The following is a 24,924-nucleotide window of genomic DNA, read 5'->3' on the forward strand; positions in this document are numbered from 1 at the left end:
ATCTTTTTTAAGCGTGCTATCACATAAGACACATTCTGGTGCCAGAAAACACCAAATTCATTCGAATAATCCTGACGGTTTCTACCAGAGCTGGAAGGTGTCGTACGGAATAACATAGCTTAGAAATTGTGTCTGGACAAACATTTGCGCATATTTTTCTGTTAGGTGATGACACGGTTCAGGGTTGAATCTCAATTTTAAAATTGAAAAACAAGGTGAGGATCTAAGTAAGGGAGATAATATTCAAACAATGGCAGAAAAACACACCCTAAACTTCCAGTTGCAATGTTTACAAACAAATTCAGGATACATTTTCAAAAACAAATGTTAAAATATGAATATCAATTAACACTTGCTAATTATGAAATCCTTTCCATCACAGCATTATACCTTGTATTATTACGTATACCTTAGACCATAGCACATACTATGACAAGAAGGAAACTATATATGACAAAAAGGACAAGGATACTGTAGGTGTGGTTTGATTATTAACATTTACAATAGCTTTTAAAACAAGCTGAAAGATTTAACCTTTTTTAGATACTGTATGTTATGTAATTCATTGTAACCACTATACTGTATGTGACCAACCACTCATCCTACTGTAAGTCCGGTATCAAGGTTAAAATATCACTAAAAGTACAGAGGTGCAGAGGAATAATCCATAGAATGTATCAACAACAAGTGTGTGCAGAAGAGCATTCACACTAGATTCCTATATCAATTGCACTCAGGGTATTTAAGGAATTTTAAATAAGCCTCAGTAGGTCCAGGGATACAAATATTCCCAGAGAGAGAGAGTAAATATATAAAGTCTCATAGGTATAGCCCATATGTAAGTTATCCAGGGACGCAACCTATATATATTCCAATGGTATCGATAAAGAAAACAATACATTTTTATTAATAATAAACAACAACGCCAATGATGGAGTATTTAAAATACCCAATGATGAGGCGGCTGTTGTTTTCTGGCTGTATGGACAAGTACTGTAGATAGCGATAAATGTATGTATTTGCTTGTGTGCAGAGCAGTTAGATATATCTCCAAAGGAAGTACGTGGTGAATCCACTATATAAATATAGGGGTGGTGTAGAGCGGTGGGAATGGAGGTGCTGTACCAGAGGAAATGAGAGCTAATGATCCCAAAAGCCTGTCCTGTTCATCCCCAACTAACATCGGCGGAAGCTCAAGCCCTTCTGTAAACCTGCAGGTGAGCACCAAAACACCAGGTAGCAGTGAATCTCCCTAAGGGTGGGGAGCACCGGTTACAAGTACATCAGACATATATCTCTATGTACATGATGAGCGAGGTGGCCAGGATCCGGAAGTAGACTGCGTGATACGGTTGTACGGCAGTGTTTGATACTACTCTCATGCCTATGCAGATATTGATACAGCCATAGCCACTACGGCTTGACTTATAATCCATTACTTATAGGCTTACCATCTCTGAGCTTTATGCATCTAATACAACATTTAAAATCAGAGACAGAACATAAAACAAAGACAGAGCTCAGTTTTGTCTGTGTTTTATGTTCTGTCTCTGATTTTAAATATATATTGCCATGCTCAGTAGCACTCCTCTGTGACACTCATATGCTTATATATATGGTGTGGTTATTTTGGGGGTTCAATAGGAGCTTGTTAGGTGTCCAGTATCTAATACAGCACCAACACTAAATATCACATAGCGGATGTCACTAATAGAGCTACAATACTAAGATATCTGGCTGCCAATGGAGCACAGCAGCATATATATATATACGGTAGATATACTGTAAATGTACACCAATATAGTGATTGAGTCTGGGTGACACCTATGCCATATATTTACACAAGACATATACCTAGAGATATATGTCTGATGTACTGAAGTACAGTATACTTTCCACCTTTCTTGACCCTACATACCTGCTCTTCTATATGTGGATATTGTTCCATGATATACAGCCATTAGGACTGCAGCTATTCTTGATACACTGCACTACACCACCCCTATATTTATACAGTGGATTCACCACGTACTTCCTTTGGAGATATACAGTACCCAATTGCTCTGGACACTAGCAAATACATGCATGTATCAATATATACTTGTCCATATACCCAGAGCAGTATAGCCACCTCATCATTTGGATTTTAAATATTCCATCACTGTATATATATATATATATATATATATATATATATATATATATATATATATATAATGTGTAGCCAGGTCCCCCTTTGGGTGTCTGACCCCCCTTCACGGTACTCACTTCCGGGTCTGCTGCGGCCGGGTGCGGGGGTGCGGGGGTGCGGGCGCATGTGTGCGCCGTGCGCGCGTCTCCTAGGAGCGGCGGCGGTGTCCGGCGGGTGCCAGGAGTTGTGTGGGGACCGGCGGCAGTCGTGCAGGGCGGCGCCATCTTTCGCGAGTTCGCGCATGCGCAATTGGAGCTCCGGCGGCCATGCAAGTTGCGCATGCGCAGGAGCAGCGCGATCAAGTGAAGGCAGGCAGCAGGGAGAGTGCTGCGGGAACTACAAACCCCAACATGGAAAGGTACAAGGAGACCCATGACGCCAGAGAGCCAATAGGACTGCAGCAATCCCCTGCTTCCAGGGATTGATACTTTTCGCTCGCTCAACCCACGCTAGTTCAGTCAGGACCAGGAAGAGCTAGGGGTAGGAGGTGATTGCAAGGGGTCTGTGACACGCTGCATTAGGCCAGCAGCCCCCTAGGCCCCAGTGAGGTCCTGAGCCACCCATTACAGCTTCTTGTGCTTCAGGGACAGGCCCTAGGTTAGGGATCCTGCCCCTTAGTAACATATATATTGTCCGTGAGGGACACAGCAGACGCTGCGCTTCCCACGAAGAGGCTTGGGATCAAGCCTACGGTACCGAGAGAGCAGGACTATCTCCAGGGTGGGATCGCCCCTAATGGATCACTGCGCGGATCCTTTTTGAAGATCTTTTAAAGCCCAGGTGCCGTCGCACTGGGCAGGTATCATTATATAAGTGAACCAACAGAGTACTCACACATAGTGGCAGCGCTGACCACGGGACAAGGAGTGGGGGTACACAGTGGTGGACATGAGGTATACACTCTTAAGTGAGAGTGAAGGATATTGGGGACTGTGGACACGGTGTAGGGTTATCATCCGGGGAAGTATTGTTACAGGGTGACATTGAGGTTATACACTGTGGAGGTTGATGCACGTGTAATTTGTGATTTTATCTGCATATAGTAAACCGGTGTTATATATACCCTTGGTGTATGTGGTTAATATATGTGGGTCCTGTGTTGGGTACATTCTACACTCCTAGAATCCTACATAGGTGGAGGCGCTGTAAGGAAGATCATTCCAGAGGAGTCAACCAAGGCTCTCACTAGCGGAGGCTCAGGCCTCCTGTGAGCCTGACAGGTATAAAGCACCACACACCTGGTAACATATAGGTTCCCCCTCACATGCACTCTAATTCAAATCTATTGTTTTCTTTATCAATACCATTGAAATATATACGTTCGGTCCCTGGATAGCTTACATACGGGCTATACCTATGAGGCTGGCTGATGTGAACAGGACTACGTATCACAAACTCTTTGGCCACAGGATTTTCTATGATTATACACATTATCCAAGTTTTCCAAGTTAATCTATTTCTTCTGTGGTCTATTGAGTAACAGGGACTGGTTCCCTGAGAGTATTGCTAGCCTAATAAGACTATTTGCTGAGACAAACTGCATATACTGTATCTCAGTAGTTAATTATGTATCACACTGTAGTGTGCTTTTGCTTTCAGGTCCACTGTTTTGTCAGGGTGTGTCAGGTGTTTATTGCATAAGGTTACACATAGGCTAGATCAGGGGTGAGCAAACTTTTTATGCCAAGCCCCCCTTTTCATCCATGAAATTTCTTGCCCCACCCCCTGCCTGATGTAATCAATCACATGAAAAACCCTTTATTAAACGGTATACAATGTAAATACAAATTGTATTGTATTGTATGTCTTTATTTATATAGCGCCATTAATGTACATAGCGCTTCACAGTAGTAATACATGTGGTAATCAAATAAATAACAGATAATATAAATAATAGATCATGGGAATAAGTGCTTTAGACATAAAAGTAACATTAAGGAAGAAAAGTCCCTGCCCCGAGGAGCTTACAGTCTAAATGGTAGGTAGGTAGAACGTACAAAGACAGTAGGAGGGAGTTCTGGTAAGTGCGTCTGCAGGGGGCCAAGCTTTATATATCATGTGTTCAGAATATCCACAGTGCTATTCATATGCTTCTTTAAGCAAGTGTGTCTTAAGGTGGGTCTTAAAGGTGGATAGAGAGGGTGCTAGTCGGGTACTGAGGGGAAGGGCATTCCAGAGGTGTGGGGCAGTCAGTGAAAAAGGTTTAAGGCGGGAGAGGGCTTTAGATACAAAGGGGGTAGAAAGAAGGCATCCTTGAGAAGAACACAAGAGTCTGGATGGTGCATAACGAGAAATTAGGGCTGAGATGTAAGGAGGGGCAGAAGAGTGTAAAGCTTTAAAAGTGAGGAGAAGAATGGAGTGTGAAATGCGGGATTTGATCGGAAGCCAGGAGAGGGATTTCATGAGGGGAGATGCTGAGACAGATCTAGGAAAGAGTAGAGTGATTCTGGCAGCAGCATTTAGGATAGATTGTAGGGGAGACAGGTGAGAGGCAGGAAGGCCGGACAGCAGGAGGTTACAGTAATCAAGACGGGAGAGAATGAGGGCCTGAGTCAGAGTTTTAGCAGTCGAGCAACAGAGGAAAGGGCGTATCTTTGTTATATTGCGGAGGACAAAGCGACAAGTTTTAGAAATGTTTTGAATGTGAGGGGCGAATGTGAGAGAGGAGTCAAGTGTGACCCCTAGGCAGTGTGCTTGGGCTACTGGGTGAATGTTTGTAGTTCCAACAGTAATGTGGAAGGAGGTAGTAGGGCCAGGTTTGGGAGGAAGTATCAGGAGACAAATATGTCTAAATACTTCTTTCAACAGCTCACTCTTGCAAAATTAGGATGCGTCCACGCTGCCGCTGAGACCGGTGACATCACCAACTCTCCCAGCATGAGCACAGGGTGTCCTGCATAATTTTGCAAGCACGAGCAGGGGGGGCGTGGATCGGGGCTATTTTTGTGTGTGTGTGTGTGTGTGTGTGTGTGTGTGTGTGTGTGTGTGTGTGTGTGTGTGTGTGTGTGTGTGTGTGTGTGTGTGTGTGTGTGTGTGTGTGTGTGTGTGTGTGTGCATTGACTGCTGCTGAGCACGCTTCAAAGTCAAATTTGTTTTTCTCCCCAAGCGCCAAGCTTTGGAGAGTGTATGCCCTCCAGTTTGCACACCACTGCATTTAGTCACCATACACAAACACAATCACAACACAGACACAGCACACCTACTCAATCACAACACACAATCAATCACAACCAACACAGACACAACACACACACTCTCAATCACAACACACACACTCTCAATCACAACACACACACACACACACACACACACACACACACACACACACACACACACACACACACACACACACACACACACACACACACACACACACACACACACACACACACACACACACACAGACACAACACACACTAAATCACAACACACACACTGAATCACAACCAAACAGACACAACACACACACTATCACAACACAGACACAACACACAATCATAAGTCACACATTTTCACCTGGTGGAGGAAGTACTACTGTATGCATGCTCCTGTCCCCCATGCTGCTGAAAAGCGGGTAACAGGAGGAGGATGGTTTGTCTGTATGCAGGGAAGGAAAGCCCTGCCCCCGCAGCATGGAGCTGCTTCTTGGCCTCCCGTGCACAGTTCTGCCCACCCCCAGGTTTCCCCGCACGCTGCCTGCCCCCCCTAAATAATCTTGTGCCCCCCAAGGGGGGGCGCCCCCCAGTTTGTGCACCGCTGGGCTAGATGACAGATTCAATTCCATGTAAAACTGTTTGCATTTCCTTGCCTTTATAATTGTGTGTCTCTTCACGTTTTGATTTTAAGATTAGAAGGATTGAGTTGTGAGGGAGTTGGGAAGTACCATAGTCCCCATTTGTGGAGGCAATGGGTTCAAAACCCCGAAACGGTGCCCCCTGCATCTTCCTGCACAGACATCCTTCCCCGTCAGCGGTTTCCCTAACCTACAGTACCCTCACCTTGCCAGTGATATCACACCCCTTTCCTCCACTACCCCTCATCCCCTTCAGGTTTTACCTGTGTTGCCCTTTACCCCCACCCTAAGTGAGATTAGGGGGGTCATGCAGTTAGCGGTGGAAAATTGCATTTGCCAGGGGTTTGAATTCGACATGTTTTTGGCATGTTGCCCTCGCTGTATGCAGGATGGGCTGAATCCCTAGCGAATCACAGCGAGAGCAACATTGCCAAAAATGGCGAGTTACCGGTGGCGAGACAGTCTGCCTGGTGAGAAGCTGCCGAGAAGCTGTCCCCTGCCAAGATGTGTCTGCAGCAGAGAGAGATCCGCCGCTCTCTCGGCGCAAACATCGGCACATTAAAAAATCTTTTAAATACAATTTCATTCATAGTGTACATGTGCAGGGGGTCTCCGGAGCTGAACCGCATTGGTTTCAGGTCCGGGAATCCCCTGCTTCCCGAGATACAGGCCCCGTTATGAGGTGCCGGAATCCCTCTGCATTTAAAGGTCCCGGTCACGTGACCGCGGAATGTAAACAAAGCAGAAGGATACCGGCACCCCATAAAGGGGCCTGTATCTCGGGAAGCAGGGGGTCCCCGGACCTGAAACCAATGTGGTTCAGTTCCGGAGACCCTACACAATGAATAAAACACCCATATCAATAAACAATTATTCCTTACCTTTGCGGCTATCTGCTATGGTAACGAAGCAGCATGAATATATTTTTAATAATAGTGTACTGTGAGCAGGGGGTCCCCTGAGCTGAACCGCATTGATTTGTGGATCAGGGACCCCCTGCTTCCCGAGTTACAGGCCCCGGTATGTGTCATCGGGTGCCAGTGTCGCCGCCATCTTTATAGCGTCCCATACGCGACGTGCCCGCTATAAAGATGGCGGCGACACTGGCACCGATGCCCCAAACCAGGGACTGTAACTCGGGAAGCAGGGGGTGCCTGAGCCACAAATCAATGCAGTTCAGCTCAGGGGACCCCCTGCTCCCACACAATATTATGAAAATACATTAATGCTGCTTCATTACCATAGCGGATAGCCGCTAAGGCAATGAAGGGGTTAAGGCATAATAGCATGTTTATTGGGGACAATTGCCCCCAATAAACATTGCAATAAACAACCCCTATACCCCCATTACATATCACATTTTTGGGATGCACAGCAATGATACTATAGGCCGGCAGTGGCCCTCGTGTGTTCCCCGCAGGCCTGCAGTACCAATTCAGTGCACCCCCCAAAAATTTACAAACCATAAATACACCACCCTTAACACATACAGTATAGTAATGTGCAAAATTAATATTATCCACATATGCTCCGGCGAACCCCGGCATCAATCCCAGGCAGGAAAAAGGCCTGAATTTTTCTAAGTGCCGTTCCGCCGCTCATCCGCAGCCGTGAAAATCTCAATTCTAGAGTGGCGAGTAGCGGCGCAAAGCTACTCGCCACTACTAGAATTAAGAGGGTTACAAAACATGGCTAGTTGCGGCGCAAAGTGCCTTTTCGCCGCACCGATGGCGGGAAAAAAACCTGCCAACAAACTTGGCATTTTTTTTGCTTTTCGCAATGTTTTCGGGGCTTACTGAATCGTGGTATGCATTTTTGGCGAAAAACGGGCGAAAAGTGACTTTGCGCCGCTTACTGCATGACCCCCTAGGTCTGCATCTCCATTTGTACTGTGGTGTGGTGCGTACCTGTGAGGTAACAGGAGGGCTGAACATTTCTGCGGTGATGTGAGGAATCATCAGGACAGGATTTACAGGGTACTTTATTCGTGGTTGCAGCGTCTCCAGTCAGCATGGATCCTGCATTGTTCTGAGGAGGATTTTTGGACATCACAAGCCACCGTACTCTTACCTGGACTGCCGTTCGCCGCCAGAGTCAGGGTACAACGCCGATCGTGCCATACAGGAGAGCTGCCGTGAGTTCTGGGACACTTTCGAATTGGACCTTTATACCTTTTTATTCATTAAAGTTTTGTTTTTTACCTGGCTTATCTTACCTGTTATTTACCAAGGAGGATTGTGCTCCACTTACAAGGCGTGGATTATCTCTGAGTGTTTACACTCACATATGGCCATGTGAGTGTTTTTTTATTTATTTCATTTACCCCTCCACCCATTGTCACTTAACAGTGACACACACCTATTGCTGATCTCCCCTCCTTCTCTCCTGAGATCTCCGTCAGGACCAGTGATCCAAGAAGCAAGCCTTAGGCTAAAGGCATCATCAATGTGATGTGTTTGCACTCACACATGGCCGTGTGAGTGATTTTGTTTTAATTCCTTTCATCTTATTTCCCCTCCCTTCACCCACTCTATTTTTAGCAATTTAGGCTATTGTATGACTTATATTCTGCTCTTTTTGTTTCTGTTTTTTCTGGCTTGCGCTCGCCCTATTGTGTCTTCCTACTGTGTGAGGATCCTGGGAGATCTGTTGCCGGCTGAGCAGCAGCAAAGACCAGCGGCTAGTATTGCATGATTATTTCATTTATGTGCATCATTGCCGCCTACCAACGCCCACTTTAAATTCCAACTAGGTCTTGGGTATTATTGTGTATTATTGTTGGAGCGCCCCAGTTTTCTTGTATATCAGCATGGATCCTCTGTATAGCAGGGTGGCCCAGACTGACACTTTTCTTTAGCCCAAGACAGTGAATCCCTCTGTTAGATGTTTCCATGGTATTTATTGCATGTTCCGGTACTTACAGCAGGTACATCACTTTTCCTTTCTACCCCTAGTGAAGGTATTACTGATAGGGCTTGAGACCCATGCCAGGCCTTCTGCATGGTCCCCCTCCTGAGGCCTCCTTCTGAGACCCAGGGTAGCTGGTACTCACTCCACAGGGGGAGGAAAGAGACACACCCACTCTTGGGAAAGTGTCAGTATTTATACACTTGGGTTGTGCTTGTAACCGTGCCCCATAACAGAGCAGGTCTTAATACTGACAGGCCATCACATCCAGCATGTGACCCAACCAGTATCTACCCGTCAGGCTGACACTTTCTGACTGTTGCTAGGCTTGCCCTTGGATACATCAAATGTATCTAAGGCTGCAAAAGCACACAAGGCCTTTCTGATGGAATTAACCCATCCACTGCCTGCATCTAACAGGACTTACACTGGTAGGGCCAAGGAAAATAAGTAGCGTCCGGGAGGCTATGCTACACCTGCATTCACTGATTACCTGTTTTTGCATTTGCATATTGTTGTAACATGTCTTTTTTTCTGCGAATACACAATATTATTTCTAAGCTTCATTAGCTTTCTTGTTTTCATTTGGAATGCTGGGAACACCTGGTCTGTTCTATGAGGCTTTACATATTTACTCACTCTGGGAATATTTGTATCCCTGGATCTACTGAGGCTTACTTAATATTCCTTAGGTACCCTGAGTGCAATCGTTAGTGATCTAGTGTGAATGCTCTGCTTCACACACTTGTTGATATGTGATGTTTTCATACGATCCATGCGATTTTCCTGTCCTGTCTACACTGCAGTGTAATTCTTATGGAAATAGTAATTCTCTGCGTTATTGGTGGTCACCTACATATCACAACTGTCATGTCCATACTGTATGTTTATCCTGTCTTTATTTTCTTCTTGTACTATCTTGTTGAGAGAGGATGATATGAAGATGACCTCCCGTCAAGTAAATCTGAATAAAGAATATTAAAAAGAATAAGAGAAGCGAATGAAACAGAAGATGAGCCTTCAAGCAACCAAGGATCATTTTTGTTTTCCATGATGATGGATTGTAGAGAGCCCCCTGAGCCCATGGACATGCCATGTAAAAAAAAACAAAAAAAAAACACCACTATCTTCTGTGTTTGCAGGGAAACATTAATGTTTTACTTGGTTCTATGGCAAAACTGTTTAGCTAATGATGCCATTATACAGTAATTACATTATTTAAAAAAAATGTAACAAAAGACACACATGCGCCCGTGCACACACGCACACACACTAATGTACTGTACTGTAGATAGAGTGTAGAGGAATCAGGAAAAAAATCAGAATATGACAGATTAGAATGATATCCTCTGAAAGTAGCACTTTCATGCAAGTATGAAATTTATGAGCTAAATGATTTTACACAGCTTTGCTGGAATAAGTATTTAACACCCACTGAGAGGGAATTTGTATATTAATAATCTGTCACTCTTAAAACAGCTTTATGTATTTTCAATTTAACAAAACTTAATGAATCACACATACTCTCATAATATTTAAGAAAATATACTTTTGCTGTTGTCTAATGTTATAACCAGCAAGTAATAATTGAGGTGCTGATTTGAGTTTTTACCTTTGAATACTATGATTTCGAGTTATGATAAAGGAAGATAGGACTTTAAATTGTCATACCCATAAATTATTTGTATCACTTATTTACAGTATGAAGAGCCAAGAAGTTATACAGCTAAGTGTTCTTAGGGGTAGATACTCCAAGCTCCATAAAATCTGGGCTACTAACATGATATTACCTATATTATCCACATTTGGCTACCAGGACTATTGCTAATTAGTCTAGTGGGGGGTGGGGGGGTAGGTTTGTTGTGGGGTTGGGTGATGCAGATAGGTTTCCCCTGGGGAGGGAGGTTACAGGGGGGGGGGGGGGATTGGTATCCCCATGTGTGCCATAGCTGTTGTACTGAAGATAATGTCTTGTTAAGTAGTTAATGGACATCTGGGGATCTACCCCTTAGAGCAAACATGGTTGATGATCCCATCTACTGCACCGACACACTTTATTCGAGCAAATGCCCAGTATGTACCTGGCAGATACCTGGAATGCGCCGCTCCTCACCTCTGACAAGCCCCGTTGCGTTTGCCTTCCCAGCCTGGGTTCATGCCTGGCTGACGGGCGGCTGATCTGTTAAATGATAATGATTAGGATTTAATAGGCTGCAATGCTTAGCGTGTCTACCAGATGGCATAAATTCATGAATTGTAATGCAGTATATATATATATACTGTGCAGTATTGCAGCCAGCAGGAATAAAATGCTTCAATCCCTGCCTGAAAAATACCTCAATGCACTCGGGCAGAAAACAGTCACAAACCTCAATACACCCGGGTATACCCGAATTCGTGGGACTAGCCGAGCTCGAATAAAGTGTGTCGCCAGTGTATGTACTCTGATTTTTACCATTAAGCATTACATTTGTTGTTCTATTTCTGTTCTTACTTATGGCCAATAGTTATATTTGTACATAATGGGGGCTATTGTCTCCCAGCTGCAGAACTAGGACAAAGAATTGCACTAGATTTATTGAAGGAAAGCATACAACTGATTTCAGTGGGATTCATTGTCTTTAGTAAATATGGCCCTGTTTTTTTTAAAACTGTCTCTGTCCCAGTTGTGCAGCTAGTAGACTAATAAATAGACATATATCTGGGGGTTATTTGATTTGATTGAACTTTTTTGTGTTTTTAGTGTATTCATTTCTGTAGTTTTCCGAGCCATTCTTTTTGCTCTTTCTGTTCCTTCAGTTATTTGTATTTAAATGGAATTTATCTGTACTTTGAGGTAATTGCTATTAAATGAATTGGATTATAGTGAAAAATAAATAGTCTAGAGGGATAAATAAAAATGAATATCCTTCTATGTCACTTTTTTGTTACCAAGTACTTAAGTATCCAACATGAAAATTATTAATCAGTGGGAAGATAATGTAGGAATTGTAAATATTCAATTGACTATGAAATTGCTTGTTGAAATGGATAACAAAAAGTTACATGAGGCTAAACGCAAGATTTGTAAAGTAACTCAGTCCCTGAAATTATTGAAAGATAATATGAAATTGTTCGATGGTGAAGTGTTCATTAGGCATCAGGCTCAGGAAATGTAAACATTCAAAGTACAACTTATTTCTGTTACTAGTGGAGGAGATACAGTAAGTATGTCAAGCTTCATTCATCAGGTGTATTGGAGTCTTCAAAAATTTAGAAAGTGATCTGTGGAGCCTTGTGTGGGTCATTTCAAAATGGATTTACAGAAGGAATTCAAGTGACAGTGCAGTTCATAAAGCATTTTGAAACTAATTCTTCATGAATTGGCAGTAAAATCAGTGGCTGAGGTGAGATTTACAAATCCAGAGTACCACTACTTTTATTGACAACCATATGGCTCCACTTCATGTTAAAGGAAAATAGATATATTTTAGGAACCCTCTCTCCCTTTGCTTTGTTGGCATAGTGTAAAAATATGACTAACATACGGTAGCTTTAACTCAATGTCAAATACATTTATTATGTATAGCACCACTACTTTTTTAAGCCATGTCAGCCACTCAGTAATTAGTACCTTTGAATCAGGGGAGCCTGGTTCAAATCCCAATGTCTGCTCCTTGGGACCATGGGCAAGCCACTTAATCTCCTTGTGTCAAAAGGCAGCAACTATTAGATTCAAAGCTCTGTGGGAGTGGTACTAATTGTGCCTGCAAAGCAAGGTACAGCGCAGTGTCATTGCTATGTAAGCGAACTAAATATTATATAGCACTGCAATATTTGCTATTATATATAGCCCTGTCTGGTTTGGGCAATCAGTCTGTCCTCCTCCTGGCAGTAATCATCCCTGGTAAGGGCAGATTTGCCAGGAGTAATCATGGGTTTTCCCCACCTCTCTGCAGCCCAGTGATTCACAGAGAAGGTAATGTAATCAGGCCTGGTGTCCAATCAGGGGCAAGGGGCCGGTTCTAACTGGATCTGTACTTAAGGGTCTGCACTTCCTGAATTTCGTCAGTTGCCTCTACCGTGAGAGAGACCGGTCTACACGAGAGCAATGTGCAGGGCTCTGTACACTGTGTGCCCTCCCTTAGGGGAGTGGTGGGAGACTGTTCCTCTTACTCCATTAGGGAGTAAGGGAAGAGCTAGGACTGCTCCTGGTGCCCGCTGGCTGGGAGTGTAGGTCCAGGGACATCCTGAGTATGCAGGCCCTAGTTCTTCTGAGAGAGTGCTGTGCCGTGTGCATAACCAATAAAGAAATACTGTTTACTATACTTCTGGCCTGAGATTGCAGTCTATGAGGGAGAAGGAGGACGAGACTCTCAAGAAGAGATTTCACCCCATATCCTGGGGATGGAGGTGCTGTCACCGTGAGTACGAGACAGCATATACCCCACAAGCCTGTCCTGATGCTATCCCCAACCATCATCCAGGAGACTCAGGGTTACTGTTTATCAGCAGGTATGCACCACACTACTCCTAGAAACCAGTGTAGCTTTCCCCATAATAGACCCTGTGATTGGGGGTGGGGGGAAACAGGGTTACATATGAATAAAATGTTTATATATTTGATATTTGTAAAAATAAAGATTACAAAATAGAGAGGCGATTTAAAAAATATATATATATATATTTATTTTAACAATATATAAAAGAAGGTACATCAATGAGGAAAACATCATCCACACTAACAGAGACAATGCAATAAGATCACAGGAGAAAATCCATAAAGTGAAAGATATACAGTAAGTGTATTATTTAGGAGACAGAACTATTTTATTTTGACTCCAACGTTTTAAATATATAAAATTACTTTAATAGTATTGCTGTAAATCCATCACACTAAATATTCAATTTTAACAATTAATTAGCATTTATGTTTTGCTGCTTCTCAAATATATAATACCATTTTATTCTTAATAATTTTATAATTAAATGTGTAACTATTTATATTTCCTCTTCCTTTTTATGTTTTCACAGGGGCTTTATTTACCACACTTTAGATTTATTGTAGGTATTCTCTTAGCAGTTATAGTTCAGGTTCAGAAACTAAGTAAAATTTTCAGAATGGAATAGCAGAGCCTGGCAGCATTTCAATTGAGCAGTCATAAGGGTGGTGCGGATTGAGTTTATCTGCATTTCTCTTCTCACATGCGTCCTGAAATTCTTGGTATTGAGATGAGAGTTCCACACACTGTCATCTTATCAGGTGAGCTTTTTGTATACAGACAATAGAGTTCACAATGCTCCGATGGAAAAGTGACAGTCCAGGTTTTCCAATTAATTTGGGGGTTACGAACCACTGGCCAGGGAATAACCAGGATCACTGGAAACTGAGGCAATAGAATAAGGTTGAATAAAATAACCCCCTGATGACCGGGTTCCACAAAGAGAGCTAGATCGCAAGTTTCATGAGTCGCGGGACCAAAACATAGTGGGGAACCATCAAATACTTACATCTTCACAAGAGAGTTTTTTGGCCCGGGACAAAATCAAGTTATCTTTGACAAATTCAAGATCCATGAAATTTCCTCCTACTTCTGAATCAATCATGGTAGTGGTAGAGATGTGGCGAGTGCCCTCTTTAACAATAATAGTCAGATGGAAGTGAGGATGCCTAAAGGGGAGGATGCCTAAAGGGTCCATTGCTATCCCCTTTAGTGGTGAAGAATACAGGCTGTGACAGACACTGTAGCTGGTAAGACTGAATGGCATTCACAGTTTTTGATATTTGTAGCCCTGGACCAGATGAATGCACTGCTAGGCTTGTTAGGGCAAGGGGCTAGGTAATGTCCAGAATTGCCACAATGCAAACAGAAGTCCTTTGAGCAACGTCGGCTTCTTTTACTCAGAGCTGATTTGATCCTCGGACTGTATTAATCTGCATTGGTTCTACTTCTGGAGTTGGTGAAACTGTCGTTCTTAATACCCTTGAAGTGGGGGAAGAAGTGAAACTTCTTAAGCCAGGACTGTTGTAGGTGAAGCCTTGTCTCTCTAGTTTCCTCTCTGTAAATCCTTAGATCTATTGGATACAGTAGTATACGTAGATGGCAGACTGCATCTGGAAATGTTGTTTTCACTGGTGTAGAATCCTCTGAATTGATGCTTGTCACCACCGAATTTCTATGGGAGAGAATGACGGCATGCTGGTTGGGCAGGTGCAACTGGTTTATGCATTAATGCATGTAGGTTTCTGCGTTAATAATGTAAAAAAGTATCGCAGAACAGTATTAACGAATAGTTTGCACACCTGCCATTGTAACTTGTAGACTTGACTTCAATGTTCAGCGACGTGCATCTGAAACTCTGTGATGGCTTGTGTCAGAGTGGATCCTGTTCCAGTGGGCTGATGGCTTGTGTCAGAGTGGATCCTGTTCCAGTGGGCTCCATAATAGTGCCTGTTTATTCTGTCACTGGGAATTACTATGGGGCTGGAGTCTGGTGGCTGGGACAGGCTAGTAGGCAGGTAGCAAGGGTCCATGGATAGGCCAAAGACAAAGGCAGACATTTGAAAGTTGAGAAAGAAAGGTGAAGTATACTATTCTGTTACATAATATTATTTTAGTTCAATCTTACTTAAATGCGGTGTTACATCCACCCTGTAAAAGCTCTATTTGAGAGTCTGAATAGGAACAATGCCAAGTTTAGGTATGTCCTAACTAACGTAATGTTAATTAATGCATACAAATCTACTTAAGTACCAGCACTCACTGTCTAATAGCTAAATGATGAAAACAGTTATAATGCAGAAAATACATTTAATAATAAAACAAATCAGAAATAAATCAAATGTGTTTGCAGAAACCAGTGGCACAAATGGGCATGTCACAAAGTGAGTTTGGGAAAAGGGGGAAAAAAGCAGCTTGCAAAAAAGCACCAGGAGTCCACAAAAGTCAATAAAAGGTTAATGGGAATAGCAAATGAAAACAGAAATCAACCCCTCTGTGGCTCTGCTCCTCATGCTCGTGTGGAGTGCTGACTGTTGTGGACTCCTGGTGCTTTTTTGCAAGCTGCTTTTTTGCCTTTTTGCAAGCTGTGTTCAGCCTTTACTGTACTATTGCCAACAGTGTCTTGTGGTACTTGAACTACTGGCATTGACTTTAGTGGATTCTTGCTGCACTGCTATTAGCTGTATTTAGCCTACACTGCATGATTGCTATCTATTTTCAGGGGTGTCTGATTTGACCAGTTATAGGGGAAGGGAGGCTTAGGGAAGTACCTCTGGGACCTTTTGGACCAGGGTGAATGGGCCAGATGAAGAGGTAGTCCTCGACAAGTAGCCCCCCTAGCATATTTTCCGTTCCTTGTTTTTTGTGTATATTCCTTGTGTTTCATGATTTTTTCCCCTTTTCCTTCCCCCCCACTGGAAACTGAGGCAATAGAATAAGGTTGAATAAAATAACCCCCTGATGACCGGGTTCCACAAAGAGAGCTAGATCGCAAGTTTCATGAGTCGCGGGACCAAAACATAGTGGGGAACCATCAAATACTTACATCTTCACAAGAGAGTTTTTTGGCCCGGGACAAAATCAAGTTACTTTGTGACATGCCCATTTGTGACACTGGTTTCTGCAAACACATTTGATTTATTTCTGGTTTGTTTTATTATTAAATGTATTTTCTGCATTACAACTGTTTTCATCATTTAGCTATTTGACAGCGAGTGCTGGTACTTACGTAGATTTGTTAGTACTATACAGGGGAATAAGGGTCCCCTTTTGTTCCGTGCACCCTGCAATTGCATAAATTTAACACTATCAGTGTGCTTTCTATCGTCCCCTTTTACCGTTAATTAATGCATATTTGTGGATATTCAATGTTAGGGTAACGCCTCAATTGTGCATCATTTACATGTCATTATAACTACTGGGCATTATATTTATTACTCCAGCATTATCCTTAGAAGATACATGGTTAGACTTAACGGGATGTTAAGTTTGATTAACATCACGTTAAGTGACTTAATGAAGCTCTATGGATCTGGGCACTAATTTGTCAAAATGTGCTTTTTGACATATTTGCATATTTCAGAACACAGCCTCACGTTGCCCTGTCTTTGCAGTGATAATTTAAATAAAACTGTTGTCATTCATTTTTGGCAATAACGGTCGCGTTTGAACCCTCTTTGTAGTTTATTGAATTGGCCCCCCTGCTCTAAGATGCTGATTCTATATTCTCCATATTCTATACTCTCCATACTCTCTCTACACTGCGATCGGATAAAAACTAAAATTTATTTTGGATTATATACAATCGTTTCCTAAGCCTATTTAAAATCAGCAAATAAACTCAGACTGACATGTTGAGGCAGTAAATTATTTGTGACTTATTTAGGTCACTGAAGGACACATACACTTTAAACTATTATGTAGTAATGTATTAATCACTTTAAACATATACAGCAGATATACTTCATTCACAATGTATTAATTAAGTGTACTAGTTGTATATTCGCTCCAGCTAAGACTAAGTTTGAGGTTTTAAATGACTAAATACACAAAATGTAGGTTTTTGATGCATCAGCACGCAATATATACTGGCTGCTAATAAAACTAATTTTGCAGTAAAGTAACATGGACAGAAATGTACAGTATTACACTGTGTTATTGTGATTTCTGTAAAACAAACCATACCTATTAAACTGTAGCATAATCCACTCATCCCATCTCTCAGCATACTGTTGGTACCGAAATCCACTATAAAAGTGCAACGTCAAAAATGGATAGCAAACATACATAGAGACTGACTTACCGACATCGGATGCATAGCCTCAAAGGGAAACAGCTCTGGACCCGGTGGTAATGGCTCTCAGAGGTGCGAGTGCTCCCCCTCTGAGTCAAGTGTGACACCTTGTGAGCTTCGTCACTCCCATGCATTGCCATATTTGGCATGGAATAAGGAAGGGGGATGCACAATCCCTCTCTCACCCCACCTCCCCCACACACACTCCCTCCTCTTGTTCCCTTTTTCTCTCCTCCCCTCCTCCCTCCATCTTTTAGCCCCCAACCCCCATCCATCTGTCAGACCTCCCAACCCTCTCATCTATCTCTCAGCCCTCAGATACATTGCTCAGCCCTCACCATCCCCAATCTATCTCACAGCCCCCAGCCCATATCTCAGCCACTCGTCCCATTTCTCAGTCCTCCCAGCCCAACGGATCCATCTCAGCCCCCCAGACCATCTCTTATCCCCACTAGCCCATCTCTCAGCCCATCATTTCAATCTCTTAGCATCCCCACCCCATCAGATCCAACTCCCACCCCCTCCCCCAAGCTAAAAGTCATCTGACTTACCTGGGCTATAGCAGTGAAGCGTGGAGAGGAACCCCTCCCCGCGGCAGACACCAGAAGTTGTAATTGACTTCTGGCTCAGACTGCTGCAGTGGGCTCTGACCCTGCCCTCCTCTGCTGTTGCAGCCACCACCATTGTCGTTCATAGCTCTCTGCAGACACCAGCCGCTATACCTTGCCATCTTCAGCCCCCACGATCCCCCGCCGCATTCAGCCTTTGTCTCCTCCTAAATATATGGGACATTTGATTGTCCCAACAACAGTTTCAGGGACAATGGGACAGCAACTACGGGACGCATATAATTACATATTACAGTATATATATGATTTAAAAAACACATGCACATCCTGATTTCCATTTTTTATAAAATTATGGAAGGTCACACATTTTTGCTGGAAATTGAATTGTAAACATATTGGTATATTTGTTCTTTGCAGGCAATATTCATGGACTTTCTAGACAAGGGGTGTCCTTATTGCAAAAAGATTTGTCTATATATTTTATAAGTATTTTGTCATAATACCAGTAATCAATATTTCACGGAATTCTACAAAACAAATGAATCATTCATTACGCACTGCTAACAGGCCTCCCTTGCAATTTATTCAAAATTTGGCTGCTAGAATAATTTTACTTTCTTCCAAAACAGTATCAGCTGATCTCCCCCTTAAATCCCTCTTTTGGCTTCCCATCAAATTTCGGGTCAAATTTCTCCTCCTTTCCTTTAAGACTCTTCACTCATCTGCTCCTTCCTACATATCAGTTTTCATCTCTCTCTATGCCCCTGCTCATCTCCTGCGCTCTACCAATAACGTTCTCCTCTCAACTGCTTTCACTTCTACAGCTCTCACTCACCTTTTCCTTCACTGCACCTTACCTGTGGAACTCTCTCTCACTGAGTATACGCCAAGAACCTTCTATCCCCACCTACAAGACAACCCAAAAAACTCACCTCTTACATGATGCATTTCAATAGCCTGGACTCATAGCTACGGTACCACACCTACAGTCACCTATCACCAATTGTGGTCAAGCACTACCATCTACTGAACTTATTCCCACACCTGCTGTCTCTAAGTCTCCCTACATATCACTTAAATTGTAAGCTCTCCGGGGCAGGGGTTTCCTTTCCTATTGTCTGACTTTGTTGCGCTTATTGTATTATAATTTTCTGTACTGTATAGTCTTTGTAAAGTGCTGAGTTCCTGTGGGCACTGTATAAATAAAGATATATCTATACAGTATTATGAGAGTCAAAGTGAGTTGAAAGCATGAAGTCAAGGAGTATACTTTCGGTGCGTTTTCACTGCTTTCTAAAACATGCTTTGTTGTGTCTTAATGCATCAATAAATTGCTTGTTGTATTGCTTTATGATTTATTTTGTCTAATGGCTACAGTTCTGTGCCTCTGGTTAGTCATGTGAACTACAGAATTCTAAATCAATGATGCGTTTAACTAGAGGGAGATTATAACCACATCAATTTTAACTTTCCCTGCTAACTGTGCTTACTTCAGTCATCCACTACTGATGATAATTACAACTTTACTCTGCTGAGTTTTTCTGAATTTGGTAATTATACATTAAAATTAGACTGCTGTTTTAAGATGAACACATTTAAAACTATCATGCAAATTAAATATTACTGTAACATGGATGCAGTGGACATTTAATTTAGCACAGCAGTTTGAAGCAAAATCAGAAAATACAAATAAACATTGCATAATATGTAGTTAAGCTTATTCTTTTGGCAGCACAACATTCGCACTACTGAAAACATACATTTATGACTAATCTACGTGTCAAATTAAAATGTGTCTCTTAGAGGAGCTTTTATTTAAGCACTGCATTGGTATATCCCAATCTCTGAGATTATTTAAATGGGAAAGAAAAATTGACTAAGGCAGATGAGAAATGGAGAAAAATACAAGTTCGCATTTAGGTACATGTAAATATTATCGCTTAGCTACTGTAAGTACTGCATAGATATTTGGGTGGAAGAATCCAAATCAATGTTTACTGAAAAGTATAGTTGACAATGTATTGTTTACTTATGCAAAAGTCTACAATTGTCTAGCTAATTTTGTCACATATTGTTCATTTATTATATGCCATAGGAAGTATAAATTTATTTATATATATATATATATATATATATATGTATATGTACTGTATATGTATATATATATATATATATATATATATATATATATATATATATATATATATATATATATATACATATTCATATACATATACATATACATATACATATACATATATATATATATATATATATATATATATATATATATATATATATATATATATAAAAATAAATTTATATATATATTAACTTTGGACAGAGACACGGAGATCAACTATAGGAATAAGTCTATAATCTTCCAGTCGCCACAGAGTGGAACATTGTATTAATTGAATATTGTGTGCCTGAAGGCATAGAAAACTACTATGCCATGACACTGCCATTGCATAGATTAAAGAACACAGCTCTGACTGGGATCAGAAGTACTTTAGATATACTCCTAATTAAGTACTCCTGACTCCTAACTAATGCAGAGACCATGCAAGTGTAAATCATGACACGGTAGAACAAGATAGAAATGGAACAATAAGGCTTATCATATAAACGGTGAGAGGAAGCAACGCAATTATTTATTGGGATTTATGGGATTATTTCGTGGATGAGAAAATTCAGGATGGTAATGTGTGGTTTAGCTTGTAAAAATGCAAAATAGTTGGTTACTGCAAAATAAAAAGAAGAATTGTAACCTCTCTGCAGTAAGGGAGTTGTTAAATTGGTGGCTAAACCTAGCAGACTTGCTAGTACAGCAATGGGTTGGTTGAAATGATTTAATACTTATTAGGCAATACTTGGGGGACTTGGACACCTTAATGTCCCTCCTCTAAGCATGAAAATGAAGTAAATGGTCTGCATGGTACCTTACAACTTTGCACTGCTTAGTAAATATGGTCCATAAAGTAGCAGCAGAAACGCTGATGAAAAGTTGCAGTCAGGTTAGAATGATGCCTTTTACTATATATTTTTCGTGCACATGTCTTTACAGATAACCGAGAGTCTCTATAGTATTTTTTTATAACAATACATCACATTTTTGGGGTAAAATAAAATCTGGGGGTGGTGGAGGGTCCGGGCATAGTTACTTTTCTACATTCGTTTGGTCCAACCTTTATTACCTCTGCACAGTCTCGGTCCCATCTTTTCCAAGAGGATCATCAAACAGAGCAAACAAATAGCTAGCTTTAAACTTCAGAGGGGAACACATCTACATCTATCATAGCAGAATTGTGACCATACTCACCCCTGGTATATCCGATTGAGTTAACCATGGCTACCAAACATTCTGGAATGTACTGCCGGTATCATTGACCATGCTCGTTAGTTTCTCCATTTGACAGACAAATCAAATTCTATTTCGAATTTTAGATATTTGTGGAGTATCTCGCATCTTGTTGCAGTTGCGAAGTGAGCAACGAGTTTACTTTCTGACTTGAACACACCTTGCATTGATCTATTTACAAGGAATAGCCAGGGATCCGTAGGTATATCAAGGCCCAATATCTACTGTAGCCAATTTTTAATTTCCCTCTAGAGGGATGCATCTTGAGGGGAAGACCATAGCATTTGCAACAAATCTGCCTGTTCTCAGCAGTTTTTTGGACACATTGGAGAATAGCCAGGAATATATTTGGAAAGCTTAACCGGGGTAAGGTACCACCTCATCAAAACTTTATATGTATATGCGTTCTCCTTTAATGTGGTACAAATTGAGCTCTTAGTGGCTGACTCAAAGATTTTGTTCCAGTTCTCCTCCTCTAACACTTCATCCAAATCAGTCTCCCACTGGGCCATGTACTGCATTTTCTGTGTAAACTCTGTACCTGCACGTTACTTCTTTGTGCATTTGTAAAGTAAGCCCACTGGTGTCTGTCTCTAATATACAGTAAACAATGTTTCACCGTTTTTTAGTGGGGGGAATGGTAGGTGCTTATTATAAAATGCTTGGAGCTGGTCTCTACAGTATTTTAATGGTACAGTAGGTTACAGTAAAAAAAAAAAAAAAACTTTATAAATCTCATTGTCCTGGAACTATTTTTCTGTTTCCCTTGCAGCTCTGCCTGCTAGAACTTTCTATTTTGGATGTCAGCTTTTCCTGCATCTGTAACTCCTAGTGCATGTGGAAACTGTTACATTTTTGATACTTTCCCCTCCCCAGACTGCCTATAGCTGGTTGCCTTGACAACCTCTTTAGTCCTCCTAGCTGAGATGGTTTATCTCAACTCCTCTGTCTGTTTTCACATTTAGAGCAGTCTTGTCACTTTTCCTGTTTGACAGGAATCACATACTTCCTTTTCATCCATGCAGGCTCAGTGAGTACTACTATTCTTACCTACTCCCTTGCAAGCCATCCTTTTTGACCTTCCCTTCATACAAAAGCACCTTCACATAGAGAAGCACTCTCTCACCACTCAACAACATCTACAAGTACCCTTTATTTTGCTGTGACTTTCTCAATAAAGTTAAGAATATACTAAAGGATTTGTGCTTTCAAAGAGGGATGAGTTCAGCTATCTGGCCATACTCATATCCTTCATATGACCCTGTGGTTGCAGAATACTCATATTTTATTAAGATGTTTTCTTTTCAGCTAGCAAAATGAAAGCATAGAATAGGGATTATCGAAAGTAATTTTCCTTCCATTGTAACGCTATTTTTGTCATCAATCACGAATATTCCAGATTAAACTAAATACCCATTACATGAGCCATAACCAGTAATTACTCCTTTTCATTTGAGATTCAAAAAAGGGTTGTTCTACAATATAAAAGTAGCAAATCACTGTCTCCGGCACTGTGGTCAGAGAGGCAAAATTCGGTGCCACCAGAGACAGTGTGAGGTCCCATGCTTCCCAATGGGACCCCCCTGCAGCATTAATCTTCCAGTGCCGTGACACCACAGCCACATGAACACTGGTGGCAGCGGCACGAGAGACAGGTAGCTTAGCTACATCTGTACTAACCAAAAGAAGGGGCAACATAAGACTTAGAAATTCAAAGCTACTGTAGGGTGCCTCTTATCGCAATCACCCTTGCTTAATGTGAGATGAACAAAGAAGTTTTTTAAACATGGAACAGAAAATATGTACTGTATTACATTACAGTACATGAGGCACTTTTTAAACAATATCAAGTTTTAAGGTGTTATGGTAGATTGGAATTTCAATTACTTTCAAATAATAAAACTTTTTTGTTAAACAGCTGCCTTAGGCTAATATATGATGAGTATGTTTGTACTAATAAGTCCAAACGTTTACACTTAATCAGCATATCAATTCAGTGAATACATTTGGCAAAGAAAAGCAACCCATAAACTGTGGTGATTCAAGGATTACTGCATGAGAAAGTAGCTGTGCTCTGTGATCCTTTAAATTAATAATGCTTTGCTGTCAGTGGTCTTACACTACTATATTTCTTAGACTTCATATAGATTATTAATCATTATCACAATATTTTTTCTGGTGACTTTAGCATTTTGCAAAACTGACGTTATTATGCTATTTGTCATGCTACCCAGTTAATTAGTATAAAGTATTTGCTTGGCCATGTATTTATTATCATTCTACAAGCATTTTATTTCAACAAAAAGTACAATAATATTTTAAATTGTGACTTTTATGAGGAATTCAAAATGACAGCACCAATACAAAATTGAGAGATTATTTCCAGAGTACTAAACAGGACCCTCCACCTTGCTCACTTTGGGGCAGATTACTAAACCACGATGTGGGATATTGCCACTTAGTGATTACCCATTCAACATAATAGCCGTAAACGCCAGATCTGGGGGGCGAAACTCTGCATTGGCCCTTAGTTAATACCAGCATTTGTTCACCAAAAGATTATTTCTTACTATCGAGTAATACAGTATATACCATGCAATTAGTTGATATTTATATAGCCATGGCTGGTCCAGACTGCCTCTCTGTCTCCTGTCATGTAAGTCCTTTGTAGCTACAGGCTGTGGCAGGCTATCCTAGGGGCATTGACCCCCCCCCCTCATGCTGACAGGAGTGATGGTGACACATGGGTCTGCATACAACCAATCATGGTGCAGACTTTGTGCCCTCCTTTTCAGGTGCATCAGAGAGGAAGTGCTAAATGATAGCAGTTGAGCTCCCGCCCTGATTGGGTGAGGAAGCAGGAAGTTGAGCTCCCACCCTCCAGGGGTGAGGATGCAAAAGAGAGATTATAGGTCTCAAGTCTACCAGAGAACCCAGCACCATCCAGAGGATTGGGACCCTCTGACATCTATCTGCATCCGCTGTATAAAATCTGCAGTGACTGCTCAATAAAGCATCCCTTTTTGTATAACCATGCCTGCGTCTACAGTCTATTTGGCAGGGGTGTGAGAGAAGTCTGTTCTGGTGGGGACTGTATCTGGAAATACTAGAGCTGGATGCGCTGACACCATGAGTGGAAACTAAAGATTATCAAAAGCCTCTCCTGTTCCCCACAGCATCGCGGACCACTAAGCTCTCCTGGACCCTCACAGGTATGCACACACAACAGACAGCAATAGCCAGCATTACAGCTTTGTCACGATGTGTCACCACAAACAAGGCGTGACCGCGGGGCCGAAGTGGGGATGGATATAAACACCACCCAAAG

The sequence above is a fragment of the Ascaphus truei genome, chromosome 5 (assembly GCF_040206685.1).
Source record: "Ascaphus truei isolate aAscTru1 chromosome 5, aAscTru1.hap1, whole genome shotgun sequence".
NCBI classification, from domain to species: domain Eukaryota; kingdom Metazoa; phylum Chordata; class Amphibia; order Anura; family Ascaphidae; genus Ascaphus; species Ascaphus truei.